The sequence below is a fragment of the Cucurbita pepo genome, chromosome 6, assembly GCF_057944985.1.
Source record: "Cucurbita pepo subsp. pepo isolate OVF chromosome 6, ASM5794498v1, whole genome shotgun sequence".
NCBI lineage: Eukaryota > Viridiplantae > Streptophyta > Magnoliopsida > Cucurbitales > Cucurbitaceae > Cucurbita > Cucurbita pepo.
The window spans coordinates 15,727,822-15,748,146 of NC_141803.1; the positions used below are offsets into that span (position 1 = coordinate 15,727,822).

The 20,325-nt window shown below is 35.7% G+C and overlaps 1 non-coding gene across 1 annotated transcript; it reads right to left on the reverse strand.

Annotated features, from left to right (window-relative positions):
• Positions 1–1,417: 1,417 nt before the first annotated feature.
• On the reverse strand, positions 1,418–1,502 carry TRNAM-CAU (transfer RNA methionine (anticodon CAU)). The gene is given in 2 exon segments: positions 1,418–1,453; positions 1,465–1,502. It is a non-coding gene; the product is annotated as a tRNA-Met (tRNA).
• Between the last annotated feature and the right edge of the window lie 18,823 nt (positions 1,503–20,325).

Sequence of the window (20,325 nt, forward strand, 5' to 3'; positions counted from 1 at the left end):
CCTACGAAAAAAAAAAACCTTCAAATCTTGAATTTGAGCAGAATTCAATTGCGAGGATTCAAATTGGAAGTCGGTAGCTCGCTGATCGGAGAGGATATTTCCGACGAATTATTCAGAAAATTCAATATCCAAATCATGAAGATTTTGAAAGTTTCAAGTTCGGTGGAAGCTTTCTCTATAAAGTTTGAAGTTGGAGCAATAGTTTGGAACAAGAATCGAACAAGGTCGAAATCTCAATTGTAGGCTATAAACATTTAGATTTCCGGTTTCCTACACTCACATTTCTTCCAAATTCGAGTTAAATTTTCCACCATTTCTTTTCAAACTTGTTCCTACATTTTCTAAACAAGATTACCCACAAGTTCTACGAAGAAATCAAATGATGAAAGTGCCTAGAAATAATTCGCCAAATTCAATCTGCCATTAAAGAGCTTCAAGGAAAACTTGAAAATCCAATCCGAAGATACACGATAATTCATCGAGTAAGGATGATCCAATCAGTTTCTGCACCTCCAATGAATGTTTCCATAAAAGACCACGAAGAGAAATAACCCCGGGAGTGTACCCAATTGAAGGAAATCAATTTCAGGCTTAAATTGGGGGTAAGTTTCGAATTCCTATCTACTATTGTCTTTTCCCTTCAAATTGAGGATTCCTTTAGCTTCAGAGGAAGAAATTGTATCAAACAACGTGTAATTTTTGACGAAGGCTCAACCTGTAAGATGAACTTGGTGGTTAATTACTCGAGAAAACGTGTAATCTATCACAAAATCATATTTATCACATAATCATATTGTTGAATATCATGGATTTATAATACTCTCTTAATTGGTACGAGTCATTTTCAGAAAGCCCAAAACAAATCAATCATAACTTATAAATTTAAGCAGCAGAAAAAATCAACTAAAATTGGTTTTCATAACGCAACCAAAATTAAGTTCTAATTTCATTTGGAGACTCTCTTGTCAAAAGATGGCATAAACTTGGAGGTTCATCGGAGATGCTCACTGTTCGACGGTCCGATCTCCAATCAGAAGGATGAGGAGAGAACGAGCAGTCGCATAACGTGGCCTGCCTGCTGTAGCAGGGTCGACAGTCCGATCGCCAATCGGAAGTTGAAGGAGAGAACGAGCAGTCGCCAAACATGGCCAGCTGCTGCCTGCTGTAGCGGGGTCGACGGTCCGATGCTTGCTGGATGGGCAGTCGAATGTCGCTTGGAGCTGTTGTCGAAACGTGTCGCTGTCGTCACATGCTTGCTGAAGCAGTCGTCGCATCCCACCATCGTTCCATGGTTCCACTGATCGTTGGAGAGAAGGAATAAGGGAGATGAAACAAGATGGCCAGAGAGATTGATAGAAAAAGGAAGAGAATCTAAAATATTTAAAAAGAAAAAGACAAAAATAAATAAAAAAAGAAATGGGGTGAGAGAGGCTCGAACTCTCGACCTCAGGATAACTCTTTAGCTATGAGACCTACGCGCTAGCCAACTGCGCCACCACCCCTTTTTGTTTCTAACAACCCGAATATAAATAATATATTCTATTAAAATATTACTGATTTTGAAATTATATAAAAATTAATTATTGGTTGTATATTCATTTGTAAAAAATATATATTGTTTAAATTCAAATTTAAATTTAAAACTGATCTAAAATCAAATTATCTTAATATTGTTATTTGAATTTGAAATTTTATTAGATTACGATCAAATATGAGTTTTAATTTATTTGGGTCTAAACATGGTCCTATGATATATATAGATATAAATTCATAGTTTTCAAACATAGGATAATTAGGGTGGTGCAACAAGTCGATCCGATGGTCCTATTTCTTTGAAGATGCCTGAGTTAGTAGATTATCAAGCTCCAAAAATGTGTCATTCTAATCGATTTTGAGAGAACAGTTCGTGAAGATTGTAGATGGCTTGAAGTAGGTGGAGGGTCTTAAAATACCACCGCACAGAACGTGGCTGGAAGTTAGAGGATCCATACTACCTGCCTAATCCCTCGCTCTACCTACTAAGACTTACTCCATTGTATTTCTAGAAGCTTAAGGAACAATATTGGTGGACACAAAAGTAACAAGCTCAAGGTACTTTTCTATCAAATGAAAAATTCTCCGACCCCGTTAGGTTGACTTTTATGGTTAAAGGAACCTAGAAACGTCTATAATTTGTCTAAAAGTTTGGAGCTACATATGAATAGTCATCCATTGTGGCCTACATCAACAACTTTAGGGTGAAGAGAGGAACATCTTGAACTCAAGGTGATAAAAAAACTCTTGAACATCTTGAACAGAGGAGGAAAATCAAACGTTTTAGAATTTCAAGTTGGTGAGTTCCCCTTCTTCCCCAAGTGATATCTCGAGCGAAACTAAATTTTGGAAATTCTTTGATAACAGGGCTAAAGGTTTAAAGGAGGAATCAAGTTTCAAAGCTTTAAAGTAACGGTCATATGCATCTTCTTCCTTCCAGAGGTAGGAGATGATGATATGACCAGTTTAACTGAACCGACTATCCCTTTAGTTCTAATTGGATTAGCCACAATTCTAAAAAAAATTGAGGAATTTTGAGTTTCTGACGAACACAAATCGAGCTTTCATACACGATCGAACATGTAAGTAGCCATCTAGACTTTTCTCAAAGTATACTTACAGGAATCACTTAGCTCGACTCTATAATAGTAAATATGAATGAATTATGACTTAAACCACCAAGAAAGAGCCTAAAATGAACGTTTTACTCAATAAGACCTAATACGAACAATAAATTCAATAATTGATTAAATTGATCTACAAAAGTGATTGGTTGACCATGAAATTTTAGAGTATGGTTTTAGACTCTGATTTTATGATGTATGTTGAATTTGAAAGGAATAGGAAGATGTTTCGGGCTTGAACTATTGTAAAGAGTAAAAATGACGAAAATGTCCATGTCAAGTATTTTATAATGATTTATTACCTAAATGAATTCTGAATGACATGAAATTTAACGTATGGTCTTATTGTGTTAATTTGACTAATTTAATTAGGATTTTTGCACATTTAAGTATGAGATTGATATGCATTCTTTCAATAGAGTAATTACGAATAAGTTAAACGTTGTATGACAAACTTATGCATTCAGCTCTTATGATGAACTCCTTAGAGATTGAACCATGAACGTAAGGTCGATCATTTTCAATATGTCATGAGCTTACAACTCCTCACCTCAGTTGGAGTGATGTCTTGCCTCGATTAGCAGGATTTCTTATCTCCATTGATAGGATGACACATATGCTAGACTAATCAAGGATTCATGACTTAGGTTTTTGGGAATGAACCTTTATGAATGAACAAGCCTAATTATCACGTTGAGAGTGTGGTTCCGTAGCTGCATTCATAGACACGATCAAGAGCTTATAATTAAGCTATCTATTGAGTATTTTATACTCACCCTAGTTGAAATGGATGAAACTACTAATCTCATGCTCCCCACAGTTGGTAGTTATCAATGAATAAGTTGCTCAAGTGCATTAGAAGGAGAATTATCGTCCTCAACATGCCATGTGTCACTCGCAAATGAGTCGATTTGTCACCTGTGTGGCAAGATTGAGCTTTATGCTCCTTTGATTTTTTTCGAATTACTAGGTGACACACATGGCGCATTCTCTATCACACGTGTTTCTCCTTTGTTACTCGATATGTGTCCCAATTGGTGCTAGACACATTCCTCCACCCGATAGTTGATCAGCACATGTTGTCTGTGTTTTCGAATTCCATGAACTCGATTCAACTTAGTTTTTTCACCAAAGTTGAAGAGTTTTAATCCAACTTTCCAACCAAAGTAATTTCATTCTATTCCATAAACTATGGAGGTAAATAAATTCGTTTAAATTTGGTTCAAAACTAGAAAACTAACAGTTCATGATGATTGTTGAAACTCGTATTTCTGTCTAATTTGTATCTCTAGTTTTTTTTTTTTAACAAATTTGTATGAAATTACTTCTTAAACTATTTTGATATAATTTTAGAACATAAAACATCAAGAAACTTTATGTCTAAAAGAAAACATAGTAAAAAATCTTGGAATCTTTACCTCTTAATCTTCTTCGTTTCTCGACGGATTTAAACAATTATTCTCAAACTTCTAAGAGAGTTTTGTGAAAGAAATACTTCTAAATGGTCAGGAGTAAGGGTGCCTAGCAATTTGAGAATTTAGAAGTAAGGAACAACGGAGGATTCCAATACTCGAAGTCACCAGTAGTTGTGACCTTGTCTTCTAAGGTCTCGACCCAAACCATTAATTCACGAGGAGACATTGCCTTAAGGGGGCCTATCATTTCGTCAATCATCTTGGATTTAGCGACAATCTCATTTATATGAGACTCTAAAAGCTAAATTCCATCAAGAACTTCACTTATATACAACATCTGATCTTTTATCCCAACCAATCGGTAAGCCTGGGACATGTTCAATTGTTTTGCAGTGAGTATGTTTGATTACTGTGATTAAAGGAGCCGACTCGGCTCTGACACCACTTATCACAATCACACTCTTGAGGCAGTTGAACAATAATTGTGTTACACTTGTTCTAATCTAGCAAACAAATTAGCCATATAGAAATCATTAGTCACGTAAAGTTCTAATGTATGATCGAGCATTGATTACATTTGAGAGAAAGTGTTTTTCTAAGTGTTTAAGAAAATGTAAATGAGGAAATGTGTTGGAAACATTTTGTAAGAAAGCATTGCTATATGCTAAAAGAAAATAAGCAAGAACATCATCTTTGATAACATATAACCCACCTATGATGAATTGGCAAGTATTCACATCCCTCTATAATTTATTTTTGGGCATTTTAGCCTTGGCGGGTGTAGACATGATTGTAGTTAACAATCATACACCCCATATTAACACGATGGGAATAGTAGATATCTAACTAAAGGGGTTCGAAACAAGCATGCGGTCATGGACAACATGTCCAGGACAAGCATGGCCAGGACATCCAACACGTGATCATATGCAACATGCCTTGTACAAGCATGACCGTGACACTAAGCACTATCAAGAAGTACTCAAAAGTTATAGGCTAACTCCTGGCCATGCTTGTCCAAGACATGTTGCCTTTAATATTGTCGAAGTACTCCAAAACCTGCCGTTAATATTTTAATTGAGAAAGTAAACATTGAACTCAATACAAATCCTAAAATTATACAAATATATTACTTTAATAAACTTACATCGTACGAAAATAATGAATACAACCCATACATAAAAAAAAATATATAGACAAATTATTTACAGATCAAGTTTTGTTCCACAGGTAAAGTAACAGTTTGTAGCTCAGATTCAAAAGCACGGTTTCGATAGATCCTGTCAATGTAATTTTTAGATTTTCTATCAATGCCAGGTTCAGCAACCCAACGATGCATTTTGTCCTCATCGCTCGGCCATACCTTGTTCGATCTTAGCATCTCGTCCCAACAACCACTATGGTTGCAGTGATCTTCCTTTCTACCTCTTCTGAATTTGAAAAAGTTAAAGATCGAGAAAGATGAGTGAGCTTTCTTCGATCGATTGTTGCCTCCCATCGGTAGAGAATGTGATTAAATGGACAAATGAATTGGGAAATGAGTGTTGGTTTAAAGAGGGAGGGATGAAGATGATGCTTTTATAGTGAATTAAAAGGGCATCATTCGTTAAAGAACAAAGAATCTTAGGATTCAAAGCTATGAGAAACATAAAAGTTAGTCTGCAGGCAAATTATTCAAACACTTTTTATTTCCTCCATTGCTTTAAGAAATTTGTTGACTAAAAGAATCCTTTCCAAAGACTTCGAATAATTCCCCAACTTTTTCTCCCTTCGTATACATGTTCATGTTGTTGGTAATTCAACTATCTTATGAACAATAAAAAAATATAAAAAACAAAATTAAAAGCATTATAATGTTAGTTTTTGATCTAGTAACATGTTTAAATTTATAAATATAAAATTGTTACGGATCATGACCTCTTTATAATAACTATCTCGTACACACATTCTAAATAAGATTACTCACAACTTCAGTGAAAAAAAACAAGAGTTGAAAATATCCCAAATTGAAATAATTTCAGAGGTTTTTCTTGACGTTCTCCCTATTCATCAGCTGTTAACTATTTGAAATTTATGTCTACATGCATATTCATTGTGTCTAACCTATCTCAATCAATTTTTGAGAGTCCAATGAACATTTATTGTGAAGACCTCGAAGACCAACGAGCTTAGGAACATCACGAGTTTGAAGAAATCATTTTGGGTATGCTATGGAGGTAAAGTTGAATTTTCTAATTACGGTTCTAGAGTTTTTAATTGATCATTCTATTAGCTTTAGAAGGCTAAGATGAAAATTTTTCATTTGAGAATCATGACCTGAGAAAGTCAAGATCGAGTTACCCAAAAGAAGAAACATTTTACTTTTAGTTGACTTGAAAATTAAGGTCACAGGCAAATTCATCCCTCCCAAACAAATTTTTTTGCATTAGGAGGGAGGAAAGAAGAACTTTGCTCAAGAAATTTGGGGTTGAAAAGGTCTAGAATGAGATAACCAATAAGGAGTGGTTCTATGTAAGCTCCGACCAAGGAAAAGAGTTTCAACCAACTTTGAAAATTTATAACTCAAGCTACACTTCACTAAAAGGTATGAAATTGGTCCATACTCTTTCTTTGCAACCTGATCTTTAATTTTCATGGAGAAACCGAAGTAAAAAAACCACTATAGAAAGTTGGGGAAGATGAATTTCATGCGGAGCAGCAAAGGGTTTTGCATCTTCTTCCTTTGTCTTGAGGAAGAAGATGCTAACGTGGTAGGTTCAATTGAACAATGTTTGATTTTCTTTAAATTAAGATCATTCTAGATCGGTTCTTATAAAATTCTTTTGGTTCATGAAACTAGATTCTTTGATGGATCAACCAAAGAAAAGTTGGAGAAATTCATATATTGAAAACTCCAAAATCGAGACCCGAAACATTACCTAAGAGGTAAATAGTCCATTTGAAATTTTATTAGAAAATACTGGTAGGAATCACTCGGATTTAAAAATGAACTTTTAAGTTTTAAATATAAACTTAGTAAGATTTAAATAATCATGGATGAATTAGGAAGAAGGGTGAGATAAGGACCTAAACTAGATATTTTCCTAAGTAATGTTAAAATAACTTAATAAATGGACTCTACTACTCATAAAAATTTAATATAAAGCTTAATATGAAACATAAACACTATATATGTATTTTTGTGATCATAAGGACAATGTAAATTGACCCTAATGAACATATGGTAGCTTACCTTCGGTCCATGACTAAAATGAGTATAATGCGCATATGGTAGCTTACCTTCGGTTCATGACTAAAATGACCTCCAAATATTATAAAACTTTATAAAAGCTGTTATGGATATTTAGTACTAAATTATAGTTTACCATATATATCATATTTGATATTTTATTATGAGGATATTTGCCTCCTTATCCTAGTTATATTTCCATATCTTGTTCTTTTTATTTATTACTATTTTCATATTTTTGTAATTTATTTGAGTATAAATAGAGAAGTTTCACACACCATTTAGTGGTTTAGTGGGGTGAATTAAGCAAACATTTTCATGGTATTAGAGCCCTTTTAGTTTAGCAACCCCGATCCTTTATTTTCAATGGCTTATGAATCGCCGACTCATCTTCTTCTCCACCACCCTTGGCTGACTTTGACGCTGCAGGGGCAGTCTCCATGGCTGCCACATGTGGAGCTGATTAATTACTCTTCGGTTCCACCCTATTGACCTCTAAATCACCCTTCACCATACTCTGTACATACAACCTCATCTTTTCCAACACAATCAATTTTCCCTCAACCAACATAGTCTCTTTCATTTTCTTCCCAATCTTCCCTTCATCCTCACAAAAACCTTAACCTAAATCTATCGACCTTTTGCAGAGATTTACCTTTGGAATCTGGGCGCCACACTGGCCTCTTCGCCAACCAAGTCGTCGCCGCCCTTCTCGCCAAAATTTGCTCCTTCGCCCAACGTGGTGACTCTTCCGATTGCCCTTCTCGCCAAAATTGGCTTCTTCGCCCACCGTGGCGACTCTACCGGCTTCAACATTGTCTTTGTCCCTTGCTCTAGGTTTCCCCCTTTTACTTCTTGGGTTAGAAATATTATCACTAGAGCCAAGGTAGCATCGTCACGAGCGGCGATCCCTCTTCATGGGATAGACATATTCTCGCTGAAGCCAAGGCAGCATCGCCGCTGAGCGGCGAACCCTTTGTAGTTTTCGATGGCAAGAAAGTGTTTCTCTACGCTTCCTCCGTACCAGGTTGTCAACATCTTCACGGAAAGTGTTTCTCGACCTCTTTTTGAATTTTTCAGATCCAAGTTTCACGTTCGTTCAAATCCGACACTCAGCTTGCGATGGGGTGTTACGGATATTTAGTATTAAATTGTAGTTTACCATATATATCATATTTGATATTTTAGTATAAGGAAAATATCTCTTACCATAGTTATATTTCCAAATCTTGTTCTTTCCATTTATTACTATTTCCATATCCTTGTAATTTATTTGATTATAAATAGAGAACTTTCTAATCCGTTATATTTCCATATCCTTGTAATTTCTTACCATAGTTATATTTCCAAGTCTGTGTAGGTTGATACTTCTCTTGCAGGTTCCACTTTGCCACCTTCGACTTCTAATTCGACCTCTATTGAACCTCCTATTGATTTCTCTTCTTTGGGCACTCATCCTATGATCACACGAGCCAAAGCTGGTATATTCAAGACTCGTCATCCAGCAAATCTTGGTATTTTGGGCTCATCTGGACTTCTTTCTGCTCTTCTTGCATCCACTGAGCCAAAAGGATTCAAATCTGGAGCTAAGAATCCTGCTTGGGTGGCTGCCATGGATGAAGAAATTCGAGCGTTACAACAAAATGATACTTGGACTTTGGTTCCTCGCCCTGCCAACACCAACATTGTGGGCTCTAAATGGGTGTTTCGTATTAAATATTTGTCTGATGGATCCGTCGAGCGTTTCAAGGCTCGTCTTGTTGTCAAAGGTTATACTCAGGTTCCTGGTCTTGACTACACTGACACTTTCAGTCCGGTTGTCAAAGCTACCACTGTCCGTGTTGTGCTTTCTATTGCAGTCACAAATAAATGGCCTCTTCGACAACTTGATGTCAAGAATGCTTTTCTCAATGGAACTCTTATTGAACGTGTTCGTATGGAACAACCTCCTGGGTACATTGATCCTCGATTTCCCACTCATGTTTGTCTATTAAAGAAAGCTCTCTATGGCTTAAAGAAAGCTCCTCGTGCTTGGTTTCAGCGTTTTAGCTCATTTCTTCTCACACTTGGGTTTTCTTGCAGTCGCGCTGACACGTCCCTTTTTGTCTTTCATCAGCAATTTAACCTTATCTATTTGCTTCTTTATGTTGATGACATTATTGTTACCGGCAACAACTCATCTCTTATTGAAAGCTTTACTCGCAAGCTTCATTCTGAGTTTGCTACCAAAGATTTGGGTTCTCTCAGTTACTTTCTTAGTCTTGAAGCTTCACCCACTCCTGATGGTCTCTTTATTGGTCAATTAAAATATGCTCGAGATATTCTTACTCGTGCTCAGTTGCTCGATAGCAAACCAGTTCACACTCCCATGGTTGTTTCTCAACACCTAACTGTTGATGGTTCTCCTTTCTCTGATCCTACTCTCTACAGATCTCTTGTTGGCGCCCTTCAGTACTTGACTATTACCCGTCCAGATATTGCCTATGCTGTCAATTCTGTCAGTCAATTCTTGCATGCCCCTACTGCAGATCGCTTTCTTGCTGTCAAACGTATTCTTCGCTATGTCAAAGGAACACTCCACTTTGGTCTTACCTTTCGTCCATCCACTGTTCCTAGTACGCTAGTCGCTTATTCGGATGCTGACTGGGCTGGTTGTCCCGATACTCGTCGTTCTACATCCGGCTATTCTATTTACCTTGGTAACAATCTCGTTTCTTGGAGTGCCAAAAAGCAACCTACTGTCTCACGCTCCAGCTGTGAATCTGAGTATCGTGCTCTTGCCACAACTGCTGCTGAACTTCTTTGGGTTACGCATCTTTTGCATGACCTCAAGGTCCCTATTTCACAGCAGCCCTTACTCTTATGTGACAACAAAAGTGCTATTTTTTTTAGCTCTAATCCCGTTTCTCACAAGCGGGCCAAACATGTTGAACTAGATTATCATTTCCTTCGAGAACTCGTTATCGCTGGCAAACTTCGGACACAATATGTACCCTCTCATCTCCAAGTTGCTGACATCTTCACAAAGAGTATTTCTCGACCTCTCTTTGAATTTTTCAGATCCAAGCTTCACGTTCGTTCAAATCTGACGCTCAGCTTGCGGGGGGGTGTTAAGGATAGTTAACCGTTCATTATAAGGCAAATAGTTAACCGTTCACTAGATATTTGTCTTACATTACGGGTTACCATATTTGTCATTTTATTAAAGGCAAATATATTGTATTCATTTATTATTATTTCTTTTTATCGCTATTTCCATATTATTTGTATTTTACCCTATTTTTGTATTCTGTAAATGATTATAAATAAGAGAACTCACACCACTATTTAGGTGTGGTGGATTCAGCAAACATACACAGGAGTGGAGGTAACGATTGACCAACCCACTTTAAAATCAAGTCGAAAGAGTTGCGAGTGAAAATTGCAAATCCTTAAAAACTATTTTTTTTTCCTTTTTTTATTTTTTTTTATTTTTTTTATTTTGGAGTGTACAAAGAGGAAGGAGAAATGGAAAGAAATTAGAGGGAACTGGTTCATGAAACTACCTTTTTTATTTTTTATTATTAATATATATAGATATATAGATATATATTTTTATACAATTTTAAAAAATGTATCACATTGGTGTCTTGAATTTTTAAAAAATTGACAGGATAAGAAATCTGGATTTTACACTTGATTTCTCCGACATTTTTTTACGACATTGTCATGTTACGTCTCGTTTCTAAGAGTGAAAACTATCCATACAGACGAACATAAGACATTTCAATATGTTTTGTTATCACTCACATATTTATTTTAAAAAAGAATGAAGAGGTCACCCAATATAGAATTGGTCCAAGCAAGTCACGCTTAACTTTAAAGTTTTTAGGATTCAGCACTCAAAAGAAAGGTGCACTTGTACTTTCAATTATCTAAGTATTTCTTTATCATTTTATTCTCAAAATCCATTCTATTCAGACGTTGTTATGGTTCATTCATATGATCCTCTTTACTCAAGTATCGTATTCAGATGTTATTAGCGGTTCGAGATGGAACAAAAATCCAGAGTTTGTTAAAAATAATATTATTTTCTTAAACTGCAATTAACTACAAAGTTTATATAATCTTAATAGATACTTTTAACGCTCATATTAATGTGAATATACTCTTGCCTTGTTAAGGAAGGTTGGTATTACGTGCATAATTAAGAACCGATTTTGATAAAATTTGAGAAAAAAAAAAGAAAGAAAAAGAGTTATATATATATAAACTATGTTATTATTTTATTGAGGCCTATGCCATTTTCATAGTTTAGAGACAGTAACGTCCACATATATAGAGAGGGAGGGCTTAATGGAAGGAGGGAGAGCTAAGGCTTGTTGTAATCCTTGAGGACATCTTCAAAGGATAAGAGATCGAGCATTTTAAGGTTAAACCCACAACTCTCCACCTTAGCAATATAGGACCAAGAAATGACATCTTCATTTAAAACTTTTAAAACTTCTATCACAAAAATAAAAATTATGTTCCTACCTGCATTGATAACCCGACCATTCACCACATGCTTGTAAATTAACTGACGTCCACTAATTTTGTTAAACTCGTCCACTGCAAACCTTCCAACTATTCGCCATTCTTCTTCATTGACATCCATAATTTGAACTAAATTTGAAGGCAATTCTCCGCCGCTCAATCAGGAATTTCTTTGATAGATAGTTTCAACAGACTTACTTGTTCATGAATACTTTGAAGTTCGATAATTATAGTTGTGGCTTAACGCTATTTAAATTGATATAGTCGAATCTTACAACAATGACTAATTGAGCATTCCTTCATGATAGCGTCGAATCAAATTCTTTAGTTTGAATAATGTTTACATTGTTTTAGTCAAACAAACGAGAGTAGTGTACAGCCAATAGTACAAACAATTTATACGTGTATTTTTTCTTACATATCAAAATATATGTCCAATGGGAAATGTTGGATTACAAATGTTTAACATATATTCCATTGTACTAACAAGTTTTTAATACATATCCAATGCGTGTCGAATACGGACACAAGAATAAGATATTTTGATGCTTTTACCACCATTCAAAGTAGTTTGAAAGCTAGCACGTCAAATTTTACGATTGACTAACTACAACTTTAATATTCTCTTTAAAGGGGTCGTTTAGACCAAAGGAACGAAGATGAGAATGAAAATAGAAATTAAAAAAGGAAATAAAAGTATTTTCATGCTTTCTTTAAATCGGTCAAAAAGTATTTTATTCGCTTCCAGAATTAAGGGTTTTCTTTCTCCTTCTCACTTTTCACGTTTAACTTTTTTTTTTAAGTTGTTCGTATGAAGAAATTAGGAAAGAGAAAGAAAAGAAGAAAAAAAATTGTGTTTGGCCATACTTATGTCTTAGATTTTTTTTAAAAATGGCATGAAATCTTGTTCATGTGGCGTCATAATTTTGTCTCATGTCTATATATCATTATCTTGGAGCTCATATATCAATAACAATATACGCAATAAACAACATTTCATTTTCTTATCTTACGCATGACATACCTGACGGTGACGGGCATCAACAATTGGATCGTGGAATATGTCAACATTAGATTTTCCTATTTAATCTCAGGCCATTACTATACTTTTAACCGTACATTTAATGCGGAATTACTTTAAATGAGCTCTTATTATTCACTCGTTGATTGTCATTTTCAATTAGAATGTCCATCTTGTTTCCTTAATAACTCAAATTACATAATTCAATTTAACTTAAATCGAGAATTTAGACCGATCTTATACTGACCTTAATTGCCATAAACAAGGTCAATTAAAGCTTTAGGATGGTCAGAACGCGGTGGAATTTGGGCAAAATACCCTTTACTAAGCTGAATTTGGGCTGAGGCTTGATTTTTGGTCGTGGATTGAGAGGTTGTGCATAGGATAAGCAGTTGGGTGAGATAAGGGTATGAAGCATGAAAGACTCACCTCCTGTATACACGCAGTTGTCGGTTGTCGTTTTAGAGCATGGGTTGTTCGTTTTAACGTTGTATCTCTTCAATTTGTCTCACCGGTAACCCTCAGACTCTCTCTCTTTCTCGTTCTCTCTTTGTATTATGTCCTATTTCCTTCTAGGTGGTGTTTTGGAGGATGGTTGAGAGTCGTGAAGCTGTTTGGCATGTCGTGGGGGTCATGGGAGAGCGTGTGTGAGAGGGGAGCGAGAATTCCGGCGCCTCACCGAAATTCTCGAGCCTTTTTCAACGATTGAGTTATTACTATTTTTTTGTAGTCGTTACATTATATACCCCTAAAAAGAACTTTTGTCCTCAAAAGTCTCGAACTCAAGTATTAACTCGGGGTATTTTTCTCTTATCTCATCCTCCCACTCCCACGTGGCTACCTCTGTTTGGTAGTTTCGTTAAAGTATTTTGACAAAGACATATTCCTATTGTGTAAGGACTTCACTTCCCAAACCAGAATTCTTTCCAGTTTTCTTCGTAATTCAAGTCTTCTTCAATCCAAAGAGGTTTGTAGTTTATCAAGTGAGTGTGGTCCGTTAAGTATTTTCTAAGTATGGACACATGGAATACATCATGTACGCTTGAGAGGGGGAGTGGTAGGGCCAACTTATATGCTACCAGATCGATTCGCTTTAAGATTTCAAAAGGCCCGATGAAGCAAGGACGTTAGCTTGCCTTTACGCCGAAACCTCAGGACACCCTTCATAGGAGCCACTTTCAAATTCTAGGTTCCTACACCTTACATCTGCGTAGCTTATTTGTTTGCTTTGCGCGGTGCGCATCCTTGCTTTAATTTTCTGTATAGTCTCGTTGGTAATATGGACCAACTCGAGTCCAACTAATTCTCGTTCGCCTACTTCATCCCAGCATAACGGGGATCTACACCATTATCCATACAACGCTTTGTACGATGTCATCTCGATAGTTGCTTAGAAACTATTATAGTAGAGAATTCCATTAGATTTAGCTTGGTGCCCTAACTTCCAGTGAAGTCGATTACACATTTTCGTAGCATGCCTTTCTAAAATATGGTTCAAACACTCCGTCTGACCATCCGTATGAGGGTGGAAGGCAGTGCTAAAGTCGAGACGAGTACCCAACGCTTTTTGGAGTCTACGCCAAAATACCGACGTGAAGCGTGGGTCCCAATCCAATACTATCGATACTGGAACTCCATACAACCTCAAAATTTCCTTCACAAGCGTTCTATGGAACTCCATGCAACCCCACTAGCGTTTTGCTTCATATCATAACATTTTTATTATAGCTTTCTATGCATATATCGGGGTTGTACATTATACCAATTTTTCATTTGCATGTCAATCATATCACATATCGTTCATGTTGCACATATGTCATATGATAAACTTATCATGCCTTTTTACGTATCAATTCACATCATGCACATACCATAACAATCACATAATATAACCCAAACATGTCTTCAAACATATCATATCTTAACATATCAATTCATCACATACAACATAATATTCACGTATCATCTCATACACATCATTTCATAATAATTTCATATACGAGTATATGACACATGTGAACCACGAGCACGTGTCATCATTTAGCATACAATTATAACCAAACTGATGGTAGAATCACTTACTTGGTTGGCTTAGGCCGAAGCTACTACGACCCCTTGATACTAACTTAACATTGGTCTCTGAAATTTAATTTTAAGGAGTTCCACAATTATAAAATAGCATTCTACGAAATTGACTTACCTAATTTGGCATAAAATAATTTAAACTTACTCTTAATAAATTAATATAAGGATCGGGTTGACTCGATGACTCCAAAAAGACAAGCAAATTTTTCGCGGAATAAAACAAAGAGAATTTAAAACATAATATACATTATATGTCAAAACAATGTTCATACATAAGTAGTTAAAACACAACATAATAGTTAAAACACAAAATAAGAAACGGACACAAAACATTTTTAAACAAAAGACGATGGGTGAGGCTTATGTATGATACATACTCTAGAGTCCGCTCCTGACCTCGACTAGCTCCTTATTACCTAAAAAAATATGGAAAATATGGAATGAGTACAAAGGCTAGTAGCCTACTTGTAGGCTCTTAATCGTGTCCTTGATATGGTTGGGTACCACACCCTTTCTTTTATTGTTCTGGTTGTTGTTGTAAGTATTTAGACCCTCTTGTTCTTGTTCTTGACTTTGTGGATTCTTATCAAGATCTATCCTCAGGATTTTGTGTTAAAATATCATCACCCAATAGTGTTAAGAAAATAATTTATAACTTTAGGAATAAATTTAGGAAAATTATTGAGGGATTTTAAGAATAAATTTAGGAAAATGATTTAGGTATTTTAGAAAAAAAACTTTTAGAAATTTTAGGAATAGATTGACTCGATAGTATAAATATCCCTCCACCCTACCTAGTTATCGTCCCAAGAAATCCTGAGCAATACAAAATATTCTACAAAGTGTCTTGTATTCTCTTCTCGATTGGTCTTAATAAAGTGTGTGAGTGTTTCCCACAAAGAGTCGTGTTCAACAATCTAGTATTAGAGCGAGGTTAGTGTAGGTTATCTGATCTCTCGGAATTCTTAGTATGCTTTGTGGTTGCAGCTTTGTCTGATCTTCCACATCAGAAATGATTTCCTGAGATTAGTAGTGAGTGAGTTTCTTTTGTGTCGTGAGTAGTCTGTGACTCTGCAATTCTTCTTTTGTGTAATAATGATTTGGCCTATTTGGAAGGATCTTGGACTAAAACTGTTAGCTCTACGTGGTACTTTACTTATAGTTATTGTTTAAGTTTAAGCGGTAAGCTACTGTATTGCTTTATATATTTTTATTCTTTTTGCATAGATAACATTGTCCATGCCTTTATATGAAACAAGTATCTTTTCAAAATTTTGGATATAAATTTCTCTACTTGTCTCAAACAAATCATCAGATGTCTTTGGTGCAGTACAAAGATGAAATCTCGCTTTTCACCTTAACATTTTTAGTTGATTTCATATAATTTAATTGTTTCATAATTCTTTGTGGTTCATGGTGTAACTCCACCTCCGTTTCAACGAAATATAATTTTCTTAGACAATTATATGATTCTATCTCTTAAGTTCTCTAGACATTTAGCATTGATTATACTATAACATGTTAAAATTGAAAGTTTTCTTTTTCTTAACCTAAAAGTAATAGGTTACCTTCAATTTGGTTCTCTTACCAAAAAAAAAAATATATTATGCATTATCAATTTGTTTTCGTACTCTTTAAAATAATAGTGTTGTTAGTTTTTAACTTTCTACTTATTCATGTGAAACTATGTACCTTACCAACACTTCCACGACACAGAAAACCAGCCTCTACTTATTCAGGTGAAAACATACATTCTAGCAGACTTAGTTATTTACTCTTAGATATAACTTTGATTTGCAGATCGAATACGAAGGGTTTAAAATTTAATTTGGAAGGGTTTAAATGTATCCTGGAGGGACTTCAACGGGAAAATGTCAAAATAAGGAGACTTTAAATTAAAGTAATTTTGAAGTAGTTATCACAGTGAAGATACTTGAACTCTTATGGTTGTTGTTTGTTGTTTGTTGTTGATAACCTCTTCCCGTGAAAATGAATCGAACTTGAAGATTGATCACAACTAAGTCTGAGCCCAGCACTTCTTTAATTTACTAAGATATCCAGTCGCAAATTACAAGGTGTGGACCAGGAAATGCTCCCTCAATCAAAAAAGAAGTTTGGGATCAATGCAGTGAATGGTGATGAGTCTGGTTGTTCCGGGGACAGCTTTCACTTTTTCTTTTCGATGCATCTTAGAAAGAGTTAGGAAGGGGTAGAAAGAAGTAGACTGTTTTGGTTCGTGGATTGTTGATCTCATTTATGAATTTTTTTATATTTTCAACTATGTGTATTGGAAATATATTTTAGATTTATTTCATTATCTAGTTATCCCGGTAATATTGATTTTTTCCTTAGTTATTCAACTAATAATGTACGTTTGATGTAGGTGTGTGACTAAAGATGAGGTCATGACCTACCCATATTGGTACAAATGCTATACTTATATATATATATTTGTGTATAAAGCTAAGATGGTTGGTTATTTATAGGAAATTAAAGATGATAGATGACTTGCACTACCTTTCTTTTGATTTGACTGACCGAGTGTTTAAAGGTTCAGGTTGAGTCTTTCTTACAGTGAAAGAAAAGAGAAGAGACCGTAAGTCAAGGCCAGGACAGGACGGAAGGGAAGATGCTAAGACCTATTTACCTAGAGAAAGAAGGAAAAGGTTTGTTTGAGCTTTCTTCTTTGACAGTTCAATCCGGAAGAGAGAGTCAATTCATTAGCGGCTTTCCTTGATCTTTGTCTTTTACCGAGCGAGTGAAAGAGTGAAAGAAAGAAGGTGGTTCCCTCAGTAGTTCAGGAATCTTGAGTTTCGGCTTTCCATTACTGTGAAAGACGAGAGTAGTCAGGAGTGAAGGATAATTCTACAAAGGAGTAGAGATTGATCTTTTACAGTGAATAAATAAATAGGGACAGACAAGTGATTGAGTGATTGAGCCGGAGTGAAGGAGCGAAAGCAACTCGACCAAGAGGGAGAGGCAATGGAATTGTGAGACCGAGTTTACGAGGCGAATAAGCTCAGCAGCTTGACCGACAGGGAAAGGAGTTCAACAGCTCGACCAAAGGGAGAGGAGCGAAAGCGGTGAGCCCGAGGTGTAGAGGCTCACTCGTTCAACAGCGAGACCAAGAGGGAGAGGAGCGATGCAATGAAACCGACAGGGGATAGGACAGAAGATGTTACAAAGTCTGGATGGGATAGCTGCTCGTTTAAGAACATTGCAAATAGTAGATAATAATTTATCTTGTGTGGTTTGAATAGCTTCTTTATTTCAAGAAATGATTGAATACTACTATTGTAATGAAATTTCAATTATGAATGGAAGTCAACTAGTATTTCCTCTGTGTTTATTTAGTTAAAATAATATCATTCTTAAAATAAATTAAAAATAAATGCTATTAAAAGGTTATTATTATAATTAGAAACAACTTTATTATAGCATTAAAAATGTTATTATAAGTTAATGATAACACAATATTTTAGTTATATTAAATATATTATAGCTTTAATAAAACGCTATAATATGTTTTCGTAGCAATGTATGTAAGCTATAATTTAAATTCTATTATAGCCTCTATTATAGTTATACAAAAACGTTATAAAAAGTCCCAGACTTTTAATGACATGGGTTGTCACGACGTACGAAAAACGCTATAAAAAGTCTATGATAGCATTTTTCGTAAGATATCGTATCAATTATTCTTGTAGTGGGAGCAGGCAATGGAGGAAGAAATTGTAGCATTGGAGCAAAATCAAACTTGGGAATTAGTGTCAAGACCAAGAGATATCAAACTCATCTCTTGCAAGTGGGTTTAGGAAATAATGTGTCTCTCGGATGGATCAAGTGAAAGATACAAGACTCAATAGGTAGCTTGAGGGTTCTCTCAAGAATATGGGCTAGACTATGATGAAACGTTTAGTCCAGTGGCGAAGATAACTATCATACAGGTTCCTCCAATACTTGTGGTAAATAAAGATTGGAAATTATGGCAGATCGATATGAAGAATGTTTTCCTGAATGGTGAGTTAAACAGAGAGTTCTACGTGGACCAATTGAAGAAATTCGAAAATGAAGTTGGAGTCATTAGTCAATATATGCAAAGTCCGAAGAAGTCTCATTTGGATGCGGCTCGACGGACCTTGAGATATGTCAAAGGTACAATCAATTACGATCGTTTGTACAAAAGAAGCGAAGACTACAAGCTAGCTGGATATAGTGATGTCGGCTATGCAGGAGACCACTATACTCGAAGATCAATCACTGGGTATGTGTTCAAGCTCGGTTCGAGAACAATTTCTTGGTGTCACAAAAGACAACCAACTGCATCTTTGTCAACTAGAGAAGCAGAGTATAGAGTAGGGGCAGGAGCAACTGAGGAATGTACATGGCTGAAACTTCTGATGAGAGATTGGCACCAGAAAGTTGACTATTCGATACTACTTCAATGCGACAACCGATTTATGATTCGTCTAGTAGAAAATTCGACGTTTCATGGCTAAACAAAGCATATAGAGGTGCACTGCCATTTTATTAGAGACAAAGTCTTGAAGGAAGAATACGGATGACCAAGTGGCAGATTTGTCTGCAAAAGAGCTAAATACTAGCACACATGAAAGCTTTCGCTAGTGCAGCGAATGAGGACTAGTGTTGAGGGGAGTGTTAAAATATCATCACTAGTCCAGTAGGTTTAAGCCCAACCATTGTATGAGTGACTATATTTATGATAAGAAAATGATTTAGGATTTTAGAAATAAATTTAGGAAAATGATTCAGATATTTTAGGAAAAACGTTGAGAAATTTTAGGAATAAATTGACTACCATCTAGTATAAATACCCCTCCACCCTACCTAGTTCATCATCCCAAGAAATCCCAAGAGTTGTGAAGCAATACAAAGTAGTAGTATTCTACAAAGTGTCTTGTATTCTCGTCTCAATTGATCTTAATAAAATGTGCTTGTGTTTCTCACATAGAGTTGTGTTCAACACTTTGGTCCTTGGATTCTGAAACTTTGGTTCAGATCTAAGGACCTTAGTACTATGGTTCTTGGTTCTTGTCCTTAGAACTTGGATATTGATATATGTTCTGTTCTAGTCTTTGATCGTTGTCTTGTTCTTGCTACTTTCTAGGTTATTATATTCTTGGTTTGTTTTCCAAGATAATCCCCCTATGATTTAGGGTACGAGTCATGAACCTGAAAACATGTGTCTAAGGCTTCTTACGTTCCAAGCGACATAGTCTTAACCTACGTTCAAGGCTTCCTACGTTCCAAGCGACATTAAGGCTTCTTACGTTTCAAGTGACATAGTCTTAACCTGCGTTCAAAGCTTCCTACGTTCCAAGCGACGTAGTCTGAACCCGCATCTTACCATCCTAGTAGGTAGAGTCAATAGGTTTGAAGGGT